The following is a 15,669-nucleotide window of genomic DNA, read 5'->3' on the forward strand; positions in this document are numbered from 1 at the left end:
TACCATACATAGGAGCTTATATTGGTGGAAGAAGTATGGTAGTGAGATGGGAAAAGAGCGTTTTATCAAGGTCTGCCTTTTATAAATAGATTGAGACATGGGACTCTCCTGTAGAAAAGGGAACTGTATAAAAATATATCTTGCAGACATGAAAGAATTGCCTGGGTTTGAGTATTGTTGTCCTTAAAGCATTTCGCCTGTGTCTATTACTCTTTAACTTGGTAACCATGAGTAGCCGCCAGCTGACATAAGTGCTGTGAGAGCAGGACGTGTCTGGCTGGATATTTAGTTAAACCTGCAAAAATGCTGAACTCTGTGTCTAGAATAAGGTTATGCAGGGGTGGGAAGGTATATTTGGGGAAGCATAAAGCAGAAAAATGGGCTTTCATAATGATGACAATGTATCCCTTAAATTGTGATGTATTTCTTAAAGTCAAAAATAGCAGCTAATAATAAAGCTGTTCATGTAACCCTGTCAAGAAAAACTTTAAGTATAAATAAAAATGGCCTGAGATGTTCAGTGCCACTGGAGTGCAACCCACTTGGTGGTCAGAAGTTTTCCTTGTGCTGATATACTTTTCCCATCTCAGGACATGAACCCCAGCCAGAGCTGGACCCTGGCAGGTTACTGCCTCTGCTTGATCAAGAAACAGCAGGGAACTGATCAGAAGGCAGAGCTTATGTAGAGTTTCTTCTGTGTTGGGATGTGGAACTTTTTTCAGGGTGAAGTTTTCTAGGGTGGAATTTCAATTCTAAAGCTTGGGCTTTTTACTCTGTTGGGTGGGGCCTGGGTTCAGCTGTAAACAGAAATTTCTGTGGTCAGCAAATCCCAAATACCTGGCAGCTGCTTCCCAAATAATGACTCAGAGGCTTGATGTTAATAACAAGCTGTGTGGCCTATTGCTCAGGCTCATTACTGACTAGCTTTTACACTGAAATTAACCCACAGTTCTTATCTATGTTTAGCCACGTGGCTTGGTACCTTTTCTCAGTGCGGCGTTCTCATCTTGCTTCCTCTGCAGCTGGCTGGTGACTCCTGACTCTGCTTTTCCTTTTCCCAGCATTCTTAGTTTGTTTGCCCTACCTATACTTCCTGCGTGGCTACTGGCCAATCAGTGTTTTATTAAACCAATCAGAATGACAAATCTTTACAGTGTACAAGAGAATTATTCCACAGCAGCCAGGCAGCCAGCTGTTCCTGTCATTTTTCACAATTTTTGGAATTCGCTTGCTTACACTTCCTGCTTACTCAGTTAATATTATTTCCTTCTCAGGTATCTAGAGTTGAAGACTAGGTAGTTATAGTTATTATTTTCCTTGTTAACAAATTCAGAAAAGAAACACACTAAAGAGGCGTAAAGTGTGTAAGTTTGAGAGACATCAAAACAGAGTTTTGGTTGGTAATACAAGTTAGGATAGAAAGTGAATTAGGTACAACACTTTGTACTCACAAAAATAGGATAAATAAAGGAATATTTTTCTCTGAATTTGCCAAATGTTAAGGGACTGGACATTATTGATGTAATTATTGCATGTATACATCATATATAGTTATTGCACATAGTTTTTCTTATATTAGTTATAATCTTTTTTATTTTAGACAAAAAGGGGAAATGTGATATTTTTTATATGATCTAACAAATAAAGCTTGCCTGAACATCAGAGGGCAAAGCCAGCCACTAGTTAGCCATAGAGGCCAGGTAGTGGTGGCACACATCTTTAATCAAAGCACGTGGAATCTCATGCCTTTGCTCCCTGTTCTTGGGAGGCACACAAGCCTTTAATCCAAGCACTAGGGAAGTTGAGACAGGAAGTGATATGGCTGGCCAGAGAAAGGAATATAAGGAGGGAGGAGAAAGGAGCTCAGTCCTTCCAGCTGAGGAGTTGGTGAGGTGAGAGGTAGTTGTGGCTTGTTCCTGTGTCTCTCTGCTCTTTCAGCATTTACCCAAATATTGGCTCTGGGTTTTTATGATGACCAATTAGGGTTCGTGCCACATCCAGCTGTGGGTAGAACCTGGTAGTTGGAGGTCTTCAGGGGAGAGTCCTGTCCTCTGGTGTGCAGCAAGGTGCTTCCATTTCCCCTTTTTGTTTATTATTGATAAATAATCAGGTTATAGCAAAGGAGGGGATGTTATCATTATAAACTACTTCCTGTGGAATTGGGGCAGCAAAGTCCTTTGGGTGAAACTGATCTTCACTATCACTGTATAATCAGGAGCCCCAGCTTCTGACTTGGTAGATAGGGTCAGTTATCCTGTAATAGCAACTGATTTAAAGTCTGGTTAGACATCTTTGAATATGTTGTTGAAGAAATCTAGACAAGAAGTTTATAAGGCAGAATGTGACTAGTAAGATTAAGAAAAGGAGGAGAAAGGGGTTAAAAAGGATAGTAACCAGTTCCACATTGAACTGTCTATGAGCCACTGGCCAGAGGCATTGAGCTGTTTCTTACATTTTTGGATTTCTGTCTGGAGTTGTCAGATCTTGTCTTTTACTATACCTGACTTTGGCATAGAAGCAGCATTCTTCCCTGAAGAAGAGACAAACACCACCTCTTTCTGTTGTTAATAAATCTAATCCTCACTGATTTTGTAGCACTATGGTGGCCAGTGAGTATTTGGCCCTGGAGGGTAAGGATGGTCTGAGCTACCCATTGGAGATCCTGGATGAACTTAGAGGAAAACTGATGGTCAATAGCTAGGGAAGTATTTAGATGAAATTCTAAACAGTCTTCTTAAATAAGAACCATAATACAGAGTTAAATGCCCAAGAGATCAGAGCACTAGCAAAGAGCCAAGACCACCTTATCTTACCACCTGGCTGTTGTTGCTTCCCGAGAGAGAGAGACTTTCTTCCTGTGTGACTTGTCTTTTTATTGGCTTTCTGTTCTGCCTTCTCATTGTCTCTAAACCTGACCACATGATTTCCTAGTCACTGCCAGTCTATATAGACCTTTAGGTCTCTATGGTTGGTACTGGGATTAAAGGTTAGGGTCACCACACTTGGCCGTGTCCTTGACCACACAGAGACTCTGCCTGCCATGTGATGGGATTAAGAGCATGGGCTACCACCACCTAAATTCTGTTCCTGGCTCACTATTGACCTCTGATCTCCAGGCAAACTTTATTAACATACAAACAAAGTCACATTTCAGCACAATTAAAATGTCACCACAGAAGTCAGTCCCACTGCCCTAGTGGCGATGTCAGTGGTCATACCCAGGACTGCTGTGACCCGAACAGCTTGTCATGCCATGCTGCTATAAACCCTGTGATGGAAATTGGCAAGGGCTGTTCACCTGGTCCCAGCCGCTAGTTTGAAAAAGGAATGTCAGGGCACAAGTCCCAGACCACCCAGCAGGTAGGTAGTGATTAACTTGAGTGCCACAGAGACTTGAAGCCTTGTGATTGTTTGGGCTTAGGGGCATAAAGGTTCTCAGGCTATGGGAGGTCAGGGAGCCTGGGCAGTGGCTGTAGTCAGTGGAAAGGCCTTCACTAGACTCATGGATTTTTGTTTTCAGGCTTTTTCATCTCTCCCATAGTATACATTAAAGGCCCCTGCTAAGAGACTTTTTCCTGTAGAGTCAGGGGCTCTTTCTCTAGGCAATTAAATTTTACCTTAATATCAGGGAAACTCTGGGAGAAGAAGTAGGTCATAAGGAGTTGTTTTCCATCTGGGGTCCTGGGATTTAGATTGGTATATTGTAAGAGGGCCTTTGTGAGGGAGTCTAAGAATTGAGATGGGTTATCATGTTTGACCTAAATGACCTCTTGGATTATTTTATAATTTACCACTTGAAGGGTGGCCATGTGAAGACAAGCTGGGAGGCAAGTTACAAACTGATCCTTAGCAAGGATGCTCCCTGGGATATTGTAATTCCACTCGGGGTCCTGATTGGTAGACAGCCTTAGCCCTGACTGTGTGGGCAGCCTGTCACTGAGGATGGAGAAAGGAAACCAGAGAGCCTGGAGAGGAAGATAAGGGCCTGTGAGTTGAGTCTGATAAGAGGAAGGCTCCTTAGTGTGATTGAAAATAGTGGAGGAATTGGGGCTGGAGAGATGGCTCAGTGGTTAAGAGCACCGTCTGCTCTTCCAGAGGACTTGGGTTCAATTCCCAGCACCAATGTGACAGCTCACAACTGTCTGTAACTCCAGTTCCAGGGGACCTAACACCCATGGCAAAACACCAATGCACATAAAGTAAAGTTTAAAAAAGAGAAAATAGTGGAGGAATCATCTGGTTTGGGCCTCACAGATAGGAGTTAACTTTTCCTTGATTGTCTTATGCCATGTGGTCACTTTTAGTCAAGATGAGAGTAAGGTCACATGACAAAGTCCACTCTTTCCAACCCTAGCAAAGATGGTTGTCAGCCACATGGCCATCTCCATTCCAATGAGGGGACAGCAGGTAAGGTGGCAACAAGCCACATGTTTCCTTTAAGATTACTTATGTGTAGATTTTTAACAATCAACTTGATGTTACAAGTTTTAAGTTAACCCCTTTGTTACAGATTTTACATTGTTTTAATCATATCCAACATGCTGACAAATCTTGAGGTACAGAAAATTGACACAAACAGGTTTACAAACCTTGAGACAAGATTTATATCTTAGCAAAAAATTTTAGATAGTTAAACTGAAACCAAGAGCATATGAGATGAATAGCAATAGCCCCTCCTAGGGACTTATATTTTGTTTTGCTCTTCTTTCTCTGTCACTTAGTCAAGTGGCTCTCCTGATGTGGGATGGATAATGTGGAAGAAACCTTTAAACAAGCATGCTTGGGTCTAGAGAAGGGCAAGCCATGTCTCACCTCCAGAGTCAGCCTTTAATTGAAGTGGGATGGCATAAAACAACCGTCTAATACCAATAGTACCTAAAAGACACCTGACTGTAAAATTGAATCCAGTAAGCTGAGGAAAACCGGCTTAGAGGTAGGAAATTTGTGAGCTCTGGCTGTAGACAGAGGGCACTGCAGAAGGGAGTCGAGAGACACAGCAGCCAGAGTGTGTGCAGTGTGTGTGCACTTTGTAACTGACTTACTTTTTTGATTTCTCCTACTCTTGCTAGGCCCAGCTCCTGGCTCCCATTTTGTAACAACCTCACAGATCAATCATTTTCTAACTTAAAAGGGAGGACAATTATACCACAAGAGGTGAGGGAGACTAAATAGAAAAACAAAACAAAACAAAAAAACAGGGCTTGAAATGGAGAAAATGAAACAGGGAACAGGGAACCTCTTTCCATTTCCCAGATTGCTGGCAGTATTTGTAAAGGTCCCAAATAACATTAGTATCCGAGTGCTGCTGGGCAGCCCTTTGTGTTGTTATGTAAAGAGCATTGAGGCCAAACTCAATTGCAAAAGCAAACAAATTTAGGGCCCTTCAGATTGGGTGTCAGATGGAGAGGCTGGAGGTTTTCTAAGAGGCATCCTAAGGGGGAATGAGAGAGTCTGGAAGACACCATTCCCGTGGATGAGAAGGAAAAAAAAAATGTCACTGCAGCCTATAGTTGTGGGCATCCTTAGGACTCAGAGAGGACCAAATGAGGACCAAGCCATTCAGTGGGTCATTAACACAGTTTTCAGGGGGCAGGGCTTAGTCAGCTTAGTCAGAGGAGGGACTCAGTGCCTGGTACCAGGGCTTTTGTGGAGGCTAGACAGCAAGGACAAAACCACAGGAAAGTTTAAAGAATGGAGTCACAAAATCCATGAGGGCCTTGAGGAGCTGTGGGATTAGAGGCAGCTCCTAAGGGAAGACAGGAGAAGTAGGCAAGAGGCAGTACAACAGCCTGGCTGGGCCCAAGGATTGCAGCTCCAAGGGTCGGGGGATGAGGTCAGGTGAAGAGGGCCAGCTGTAGTCTTAAACAGCATGACTGGGCATACCCCCTCCAAGAGTACCAGAGGGGGCCCAGACATTCAGTGGTCACTTCCTTGAACTCAGAGAAACATTTACACCAACCAAGGGGGAAACTTACCTCATTGCTGTTGGTGGATGGAGTACTGAGCAATTACTGAGCTGGAAGGTGAGTCTGTTGCGGGTGAACTGGAGATGAGGGATAGGGTCCTAGTGCAGCCAAGGCCCCTGAGGGGCAACACAGGCACTAGGAGAGTCTATCCCGGGTTTTGGTACTAAATCTAAGTGTTATAGCTCAGGCAGAAAGGTATCCTGGCAGTTCGGAGCCAAGAATACCACAAAGTCACACCTCACAGCAAACCTTACACAGATTTGTTGGGAGGGAAAAAAACCAGGAGGGTGGCTGCCTCTGCTTGGGTGAGAAACAGCAGGGAACTGAGTAGAAGATAGGGCTTATGTAGAGCTTCTTCTGTGTTGAGGGGGTGGGACTTTTCAGGGTAAAGCTGTCCAGGTAGGAACTGGTGGAATTTCAATTCCAGAGTTGAACTTTTTACTCTGAAGGGTGGGGATGGCTCCAGCCAATAGGGCAGTTAGAGTTCTATAGATGGAACCTGGCAGTTGGAGGTTCTTGGGGGAGGGGCATGGCCACTTGTGTGCTTCAAGGGGGTTACAGAAGGGCTACATATATATGTGTGTGTGTATATATATATATATATATATATATATATATATATATATATATGTATATGTATATATTTTTTATTTATTTAATCTTGTATCCAGCTATTTTGATGAAGGGGCTTGTCAGCTGTAGGAGTTTCCTGGTAGAATTTTTGGGGCCCATTTGTGTAATGGAAACTCTGAAACTGTAAGATAGCCCCAATAAATGTTTCCTTTATAAGAATTGCCGTGGTCATTGTTTCTCTTCACAGCAATAAAACTCTAAGATAAAAGTTGGTACCATGAATAGGGTACTGCTGTAATAGGCCTGACCATGCTTTTCTTTGGAAAAAATTGGACTTTGGGAGTTTGGGTTAGGAGTGCATTGGATGCTTTAAGTGCTGCTTAATGGACCATAGAAGTAGGGATATGGAAGATAGTGGCGCTGAGTGTGATTTGAACTGTGGAGCCTGACTCATGTGGTTATGGAGGAGAATTTTAGTAAGTTGCCTAGAGATCATGCTTGTGATAGTTTGGTGAAGAATGTGACTGCTTTTTGCCTTGTTTGGAAAGTCAGCCTGAGACTAGTATGAAGAGATTTGGATGAATTCTTTTGGCAGAGGAAATCTCAAAAGAGCCTAGTATAGACTCGATTGTGTAGTTATTAGTGTTAACTGTAATGAAGATTTATAAAGAAAGGGAGCAAGCTGAGCAAATAAAAACACAAAATGTACAAATTAATGAAAAAGGAACACCAGGAAGAAAAATGGAGCTAAGTCCTGTGTTCAAGCAGACAGATTCAGAAGTGCAATAAAGGGAATGGTGACCTCAGGGCAAGATCCCACCCAGCTGAGTTTCCAATCTGTGAAAAGGAGTTAAAAAAAAAAAAAAAAACAACTTAGATCCAGGTATAGTGGTACATGCCTTTAATCACTGTACTGGGAAGGCAGAGGCTGGATGAGTTTGAGGCCAGCCTGTTTTATAGGTCCAGTTTCAGGACAGCCAAACATAGGCACTGAAGGACAGAAAGCTAGTTAAAATGTAATTGAATAAGGGGGCCATGTTTAAGCCCAAGTAAGCAGCAGAACTTAGAACTTGCAGACTTTGGAGTTTTTTTTATCTTGCTTGGGTCCAGTGTTTCCTTACTATGCTCCCTTTACTATGTTTTGGAATGGTAATGTATAGCCTGTGCCATTATATGTTGGAAGTATGTGATATGGGTTTTTAAAAATTTTATAGGGGATTACAGTTAAGAGTTTGCATAAATATCTAGGAAGAGATTTTTAAACTTTGGATTTTTAAACATGTTGAAACTGTTATAGACTTTTGCAACTTGACTAAATGCATTTTGCATTATGATATTGTTACAAGCTTAGGGGGGCCAAGAAGTAGAATGAGGTAGTTTGAACGTAATTGGCCCCATAATCTCATGGGGAATGGCACTATTAGGAGGTGTGGCTTTGCTGGAGTGGGGATGTCTTTGTTAGAGGCAGTGTGTCACTGTGGGGGTGAGCTTTGAGGTTTCCTATGCTCAGGAGACTGCCCAGTGTCTCAGTTGACTTCCTGTCTACAAGATTTAGACTCTCAGCTATTCCTCCAGCACCACCTCTGCCTGCATGCTGCCATGCTCCCTGTCATAACGATAATGGACTGAACTTCTGAAATATAAGCAAGCCACTCCAATTAAATGTTTTCTTTATAAGAGCTGCCTTGGTCATGGTGTCTCTTCACAGCAATAGAAATCCTAAGATGCTGTCCACATTGATTTTGGTCATGATCTTCAGAGCAGTGATAGAAACCTAACTAGGACTCAGTCTTCAAGGCAAGATGCTTCATCCTGAGAGAAGAGTCACTCTATGAGAAGACAGTTGTTAGGATAGCTACTAGTTTACATGGAAATGGTAAAGCAAAGAGAAGCTACTGAAACAATTTTACAGCTCTGTTCATTGTTAAACCAGAAACCTGTACCTATGTCTATACATTCATTTAGAGCCCATCTTTGGTGTTGTTGTCTGTCTCCTAGGTTTTTTTTTAATGACAAAGAAAACACCTTTCCAACCTTGAAAACAGATGCAGTGCTCCAACTGAAGTGCACACAGTCCCGTTGTCCACACTTTGAATTAGGAGGAAGTGTGTTTGTTGTTTTCCTTCTGAATTCTGAGAGCACTCTAAATTTGTAGATTATTAAAGGCAGTGGAGACAAGATCTCACTTTGTGACTTCTACGTGTCCAGGCTTGCCTCAAACCCACAGCCATCCTCTTGCTTTAGACCCCTCACCTGTTGGGATTGCAGACATGAGTCACCACACTCTAATATAAAAGAGTATTATTTTTTTCACACGAAATCCTCCTGGATCCTAGCAGTCTATACACTGTATACTCTATACAGAATATTCTCTTACAATCCTCCATGTCTGTGAGGTTTGTGGCAATATTACTACTTTTAGGTTTGCATGGCTTACATCTGGTTCTTTTCCATTTCTTCCTCAATGATCTGTGTAGATGTTTGTCACTCTCTTGATCTTTTCAAGACCCAGCTTTGGTTTCACTGATTTCCTCTTGTTTTTCTAGTCACAGTTCCTTTACCTCTGCTCAGCTCTATTGTTTCTTTTGAAACTACTTTGATTCTCCTCAGTTTCCTCAAGGAATTCTTTATGGCCACAATTTGTGTTGCCTTTCGAAGCCACAATCCCAGTCTTTTCTTTTTTCATTTATAAACAAGCATTTCCTTCACAGCACTATTCTTACCAAAGTACATCTAGTCTACTGGGGATGTGACTGTCATCTTATCTCTTATCTCCAAGTATTCTCTAAGTTCTTTCTAATAAAACATAATATTCATTAATATCATTTTATTATTTAAATATTATATAATAATAATATTTATTATTATTATATGATGTGTGCATGTGGACATGTGTACCACACTGCATGTGTGGGAGCCAGAGGACAATTTTTAGGAGTTGGTTCTCTTTCTGCTCTATGTTACTAAGGTAGTCAGGCTCTTGTGGCTTGCAAATGCTTTCATCTGCTGAGACACTTCACCTGGTGCCTAGTTCTTCTTATTTCATTTTTGACACACTAGTTGTTTATGAGGGTGCCAGACTTTGATGTATTTCTTATTTTTCAGTTTCTCTTCTTTTGTTGACTTCCAGTTTAATTTGATAGTGCTCAAACAAAATATTGTGTCTAATTTCAATCTACTTAAAATTAATGAAACAACTTGTGCAGTAATACATGATATACCTTATAAAGCAGTTCATATGGAGTTGATAAGCATGTGAACTCAGCTGTTGTCATGTGACCACTTTCCCACATCTCTTTTGCCAGCTTCCCTGTAACACTGGTTCATACCCACCCCCCACCCCATCCCTGCTTTCCTGACTAAGTTTCTATCTAAGTAAAAGTTGTTAAAGTTAAAAGAATTTAATGTTTAACTAAAGTTAAAGGCAAGTTAAAACTCCCTAAAAATCTTTGGTATTTGGTATTTGTCATGTCTGTCTCTAAGTAAATCCAATATGAGAAATACTTATATAATTTGGTTTTAGATAAATTTTATTTTCTAACTTTTCTTAAAAAAAACCCACCTAATTTATAGTCAATGAATTTTCATTTAGAAAGTATGAATTATTCCTAAAAATCTAATCATAGTGACCCTATTTTCTAGATATAACTGTTGTAAGTATATTGACATTTCTCATATTTATGATAAGTGCACTTCTGGTCATTATTGCCTGAATCTCCTCTCAGCTTTTGACTAACATTCCAGGCTTTCTGGGACCTGACAACAACATCCTGGTTTCAGCAGGAAGTAGTTACACAGGAGAGCACATTACTCTTTGTCCTCAACAGGCTGGGGTGCTAGATCAAAGTAAACTCCCTGTCATAGGGGACAACATGGCTACCTATAGTGCCTACTGGTATACCAGCAAAGGTAGCTGTTAAAAACCAAACAGACCCATATCTATCAACAGGTATATTCATTAGCTGAAATAGTTCTACAATATAAGACACTCAACCTGCTCTACGTAAAATGGATGTTATTGTATAGCTTTAAGAAAAATTGTTTCTGTACAAACCATTTGGGAATCATTAGAAAGAATCTGGCTATACTCAAAAACACTGCAAAAAAGAGGACCTGAGATGAAATACATGACTGGTCCCCATTCTCATTTGCAGGCTCCTCCTAAATAATAGCTCTGATTTCAGATATTGCAGGGGTTTTGACCCTCCTGTTTCTGCTAGTTACTATTGGCTCTTGCATAATTCATGCCTTGCAAGATGATAATCTCCATTTGAGTACCATTCAGCTGATGGTCATTAGATCCCAAAATAAACATGTAGCCATCACAGAGTCAAAATTTGACTCAGCATACATCTCAAGAGGGAAATGTGAGAGCCAAACTTATGTTCTAAGTTTTAAATATTGTGCCATAAAATTACTGATCCATAAAAGAAAAATGCCTCTGACTTGGAAGCCCCTTGCACAAGGACAGATACTTCCTGAGATGCTGGAGGCTGTTGTTCATAGAAGATAACAAGTCACATGTTTTGACTTCTCCAAACCAGTTTGGTTGACCAATCTGCACCAGATGTGCTTGATTACATGTAGGTAGGAGATATGTGGATAAGAAGTATGTGAGGATGTATGCTTGTCCCCAATTGGATGAAGGCATTAAGTACCTAACCTTGTGGGTTTGCCTTTATAAGCACTTGGTCAACAGAGTTCATGGCCATTTTCTGGGAACTCCTGAATAGACTGGCCAGAGTCCATCATCCTGGCCAGTATTTAATTAAAGCTCTTTAAATTTGGTTCAAAATTCTGGCAGTGGTCTTATTCTTGCCTGGTGGGATTAACAATAGCTCAGTGTGTAAAGTGCTTGCCATGCAAATGTGAGGAACTGAGTTCCAGTCCCCAGAACCCACACAGAGTCAAGCACAAGCACAGTAGCATACATGTCCTGGCCTGACTTACACAGCTGCAGAACAAGAGTCAGTCTCTCTCTCTCTCTCTCTCTCTCTCTCTCTCTCTCTCTCTCTCTCTCTCTCTCTCTCTCTTTTTGAGGCAGGGTTTTTCTGTAGCTTTGGAGGTTGTCCTAGACTAGCTCTGTAGACCAAGCTGGCCTTGAACTCACAGAGATCCACCTGCCTCTGCCTCCCGAGTGCTGGGATTACAGGCGTGCACCACCACTGCCCAGCCAAGAGACTCTCTTAAACAAGGTGGAAAGTGAGAATCAAACCCAAGGTTGTGTTTTGACTTCATAACAGGTGTTAAGGCACACTTGTGTAAGCATTCAGATGCACAAATATGCACAAACTCATGTATACATGAGATGCACATGTGTACACACAATACTAGAAAGAGTAAGAAAACGTTAATTTGCATTCCCATTAAACTTCATAAACTGTATTTGTTCAACTTATAATTAGAGAATGGATTAGTTAATTGATAGATGAATAAATAGTGAAAGGTCAATTTAAATTAATAAGGAAAGTATTTCCATTTAAATTAGTTCCTGTTAAATGTGTTCCCCTAACAGAAAAATGGCTGGAGGCAAATTCTGACTGAAAGGGCAGAGACAGTGGGAGCATTTCTCAACCTCTAATTGACTGACTGTTTCAAAATTTGACCCCTAATGTAGATAAGGTAAACCAAAGAGGTTTACCCACTGTCACCCAGGGCAGCAACCTAGGGCACTTTATCCAGTCTCATTTCTATGTACCTGTTGGTCTTTGGATATGTAAAAGCTGAACATCTATAAATGCTGAAGTAAAACATCATGTCTTACAAGGTGCTTTTTATTCTTACAATATATTCAAAATAATAACCTAGAAATGTTCTTGGCCATCATTCAATGGGGCAAAGGGATTTCTGTGAGCTTCTGCAGGTCAGTCCTCTGAGATAAATTTGGGGCAACCTCTTTTCCTTGTTACTGATATCTCTATCATGATAATAATATTAAAATTTTATCATGGATCTATTATTTGTCCTTTGGACTATCCTGTGACCTTTATTCCCAGATGAAGGTGGGGTACCAGACTCACCCTTGGCAGTTCAGAGCAGGCTCAGCAGAGCAGTCAGACCTTGGAGTACACAGTATACCTTGGAACACCTTGCAGTACACAGTGAGGAATGAAGACTGGCTGTACAAGCAGCTGATGGAAACTGCTAAAGAATGTGCTTTCTGCTTTCCTTTGGAGACATGTTGTGAGTCAACAGGAGCTTCTGCTAATTGCCACTTCTTCCAGACCACTCACTCAGGCGGTGAGGACTGCAGAGCCAAGGGAAGGGCAGCTGAACTCCATAGTATCCACAGCATCAGCCACATTCCCACACTTCCCCAAACCCTAAGAGGCTAAGTCTTAGGGTTCCATAAGAACAGGAATGAATGGGCTGGGTCCATACTAAGTTAGTCAACTCAGTATTACCAACAGGAAAGTCTGTAAGCCAAAGGTTGTGCTGTCCACAGGTCTTGCATAATTTTCATTTTCTAGATCAAATCTAGTAAGTGGTAAGAGTTGAGTAGCTGTATGGGGGATATCTAGAAAAGTTCTATAATGTTGTGAAATTAAGTGGGCATTAAACATTTAGTGATGCTACAATACAGAGAAAATGCGTTTTCCAAGCTGATAAATGGAAGAGAAGTTTTCATATGCCAACTGTTAGCAGCGTGTGTAAGCACAAGCAGGATTCTCTTACAACCAAGCCATTTGCTCCTTCTTAGTAGTTGAAAGTGGCCCCAGACAGAGCAGGGAGTCCTAGTGTGGAAACACTATTAGGTGAACAATGGTCAGAAACTGCTCTAGTGTCTTCCTTCCAGACCTCTTTCTTGAACTATGTGCTATTTCAGTGGCCTTGAGATTGGAGTAGAAATATACATTGCCAGCAACACATATCCTTACCTGGCAAATCCAAGGCACACCTGGCCCAAAGCATCAGTTGTACCAGCCATTAAATACTAAAATCACTTTCTAATAAACACCAAAAGTATGCATAAGAATTTTCTTCACAAAATAGTAAAGGGGATAAAGGTATTGGTGTGAAACTTACAGAGAGTCATGGATTTAGAAGCCTACAGGTGGTGCTGGCCATTGAGAGGAGAGTCATTGTCCTTTGGGGACTTGATAGTAGGTTACACATACTCCAATAGGTAGACCTACATCCATGGGTGTCTTCATTGGGTTTCTATTGCTGTGAAGAGACACCATGACCACAGCAACTCTTACAAAAAAAAAAAATGTTAACTGTGACTCACTTACTATTGAGAGGTTTAGTCCATTATAATGGCAGGAAACTTGGCAGCTTCCTTTCTCAGACAATGAGAACAGAACCTAAGGTTTATTGAGTACCTGATTTCTGCCAGTTGTTCAGTTTGGTTGTTTTACACAATACTTGAAAAAAAATCTATATATAAAGTACTACTGTGTTTCTTTTATATGTGTGGAAACTGAGGTTCAGGAATGTGGTGATATTTTCTTGTACTCTAATAAATCTTGCCTGAAGATCAGAGGACAGAACTAGCCACAGAATTAGCCATAATGGTCAGGCAGTGGTGGCACACACCTTTAATCCTATAGCACTCCAAAGGCAGAGATCCATCTGGATCTCTGTGAGTTCAAAGCCACCCTGGACTACAGATTAATCCAGTCTAATAGAAACAGAGCCAGGCACTAGTAACACACACCTTTAATCCCAGCATTGAGATTTCATGCCATTGCCACCAGTATTGGAAAGCACACACGCTATTAATCCCAGCACTAGGAAAGTTGAGAAGTGATATGGCTGGGCAGAGAAAGGCACATAAGGATGAATGAGAAAGGAACTGAGAGCCTTTCGGCTGAGGACTCAGGAGCATAAAGTCAGAGGATTTGTGGGTTTGATGAAGTGAGAAGTGGCTATGGCTTGTTCCTTTGTCTCTCTGATCTTTCAGCATTAACCCCAATATCTGGCTCCAGGTTTTTATTATAGGACCATTTAGGATTTGTGCAACACAGGAAGGTTGAATAAAAGAAGTCATGCATGGTAGCAGGTGTTATGATTGCAATATTAAACTTGTTTATTTTTCAATACACATTCTTCTTTTTTAATATACAATGTTTATACTTCATTGGTTGGAGATTAGCCTTATTTTTGTAATAAAGATTGGATCTATCACATAAGCTTAAAAAGATTTATTATATTGTTAAAATTATGTACATATATGTGTCTGAGTGAGGGTTTGTGTATGCATGAGCAAGGTGCTCACAGAATCTAGAAGGAGGCATCATTTGCCCCCGAAGTGGTGTTACAGGCTGTTGAGAGTCAATCTGCATGGGTGCTAGGAATCAAACTGAGTCCTCTGTAAGAGCAGTTTGTGGGTTTTTTGTTTGTTTGTTTGAGGCATAACCTCACTATACACCTTGTAAAACAACCATGAACTTTTAAATTTCCTTCCACTTAACAGTATGCTAGTTTTTGATGATTTAGAAATGATAAGGTTTTATAATCTTTGAGAACACAAAGATGACACAGCTGGTCTTATTAAATCTGGGGTTATGAATGCAACTTTCCATTATAGAATCTTCCCCATCTCTACTTATGTTCTGACATTTTCTTCTTTTTAAAAGAAAAAATGAAAGAATAGTAGAAGGCTGTTTTCTTTGTAATGCATTCATTAAATAAGAACAAATACAGCACAACTACACAAAAAACATGGTGCCCAATGGACAACAATCAAAATTCTAAAATGATTCTCTTGTCCAATGTAGTGTTCAGATTTGTTTGAATCCTCTTCTCTTGACCTGTTATTAAATCTTAGCAGGACTTCCAACTTCTCTGCTGTCTGTGAGTTAATGAGAGGTTCTCTGAGAACATTAATTCATAGTAATAGTCTATTTTCAGTAATTAACATCTTAAGACTCCTTAACAAGACTTCTTACTTCATGCTGCAAGTTTTTCCTCTTCCAACACAGGCCTCCTATGAGCTGGAGACAGTAGGAAAGAAGGGACAGATGTGTATTCTCGCTTGCTTGCTCCGTTCCCCATACTGGGCTATGGCTTCTGACTCAGAAGTCGTATGAGTTATGACTTCTACATAGATTGGACATAACAGAAAGTGAGGAAAACAAGCTTATATAAAAGCATACAATAACATCTGGTTTTTACTCTCTGTTCA

At 40.8% G+C, this 15,669-nt stretch overlaps 1 protein-coding gene across 3 annotated transcripts in view; it reads left to right on the plus strand.

Annotated features, from left to right (window-relative positions):
* The window catches only part of LOC118586126 (fatty acid-binding protein, intestinal-like), a 47,771-nt gene that overhangs the window by 12,001 nt on the left and 20,101 nt on the right, over window positions 1-15,669 (plus strand). The gene's annotated exons all lie outside the window — the stretch shown is intronic.

The sequence above is a fragment of the Onychomys torridus genome, chromosome 6, assembly GCF_903995425.1.
Source record: "Onychomys torridus chromosome 6, mOncTor1.1, whole genome shotgun sequence".
Taxonomy (NCBI): Eukaryota; Metazoa; Chordata; class Mammalia; order Rodentia; family Cricetidae; genus Onychomys; species Onychomys torridus.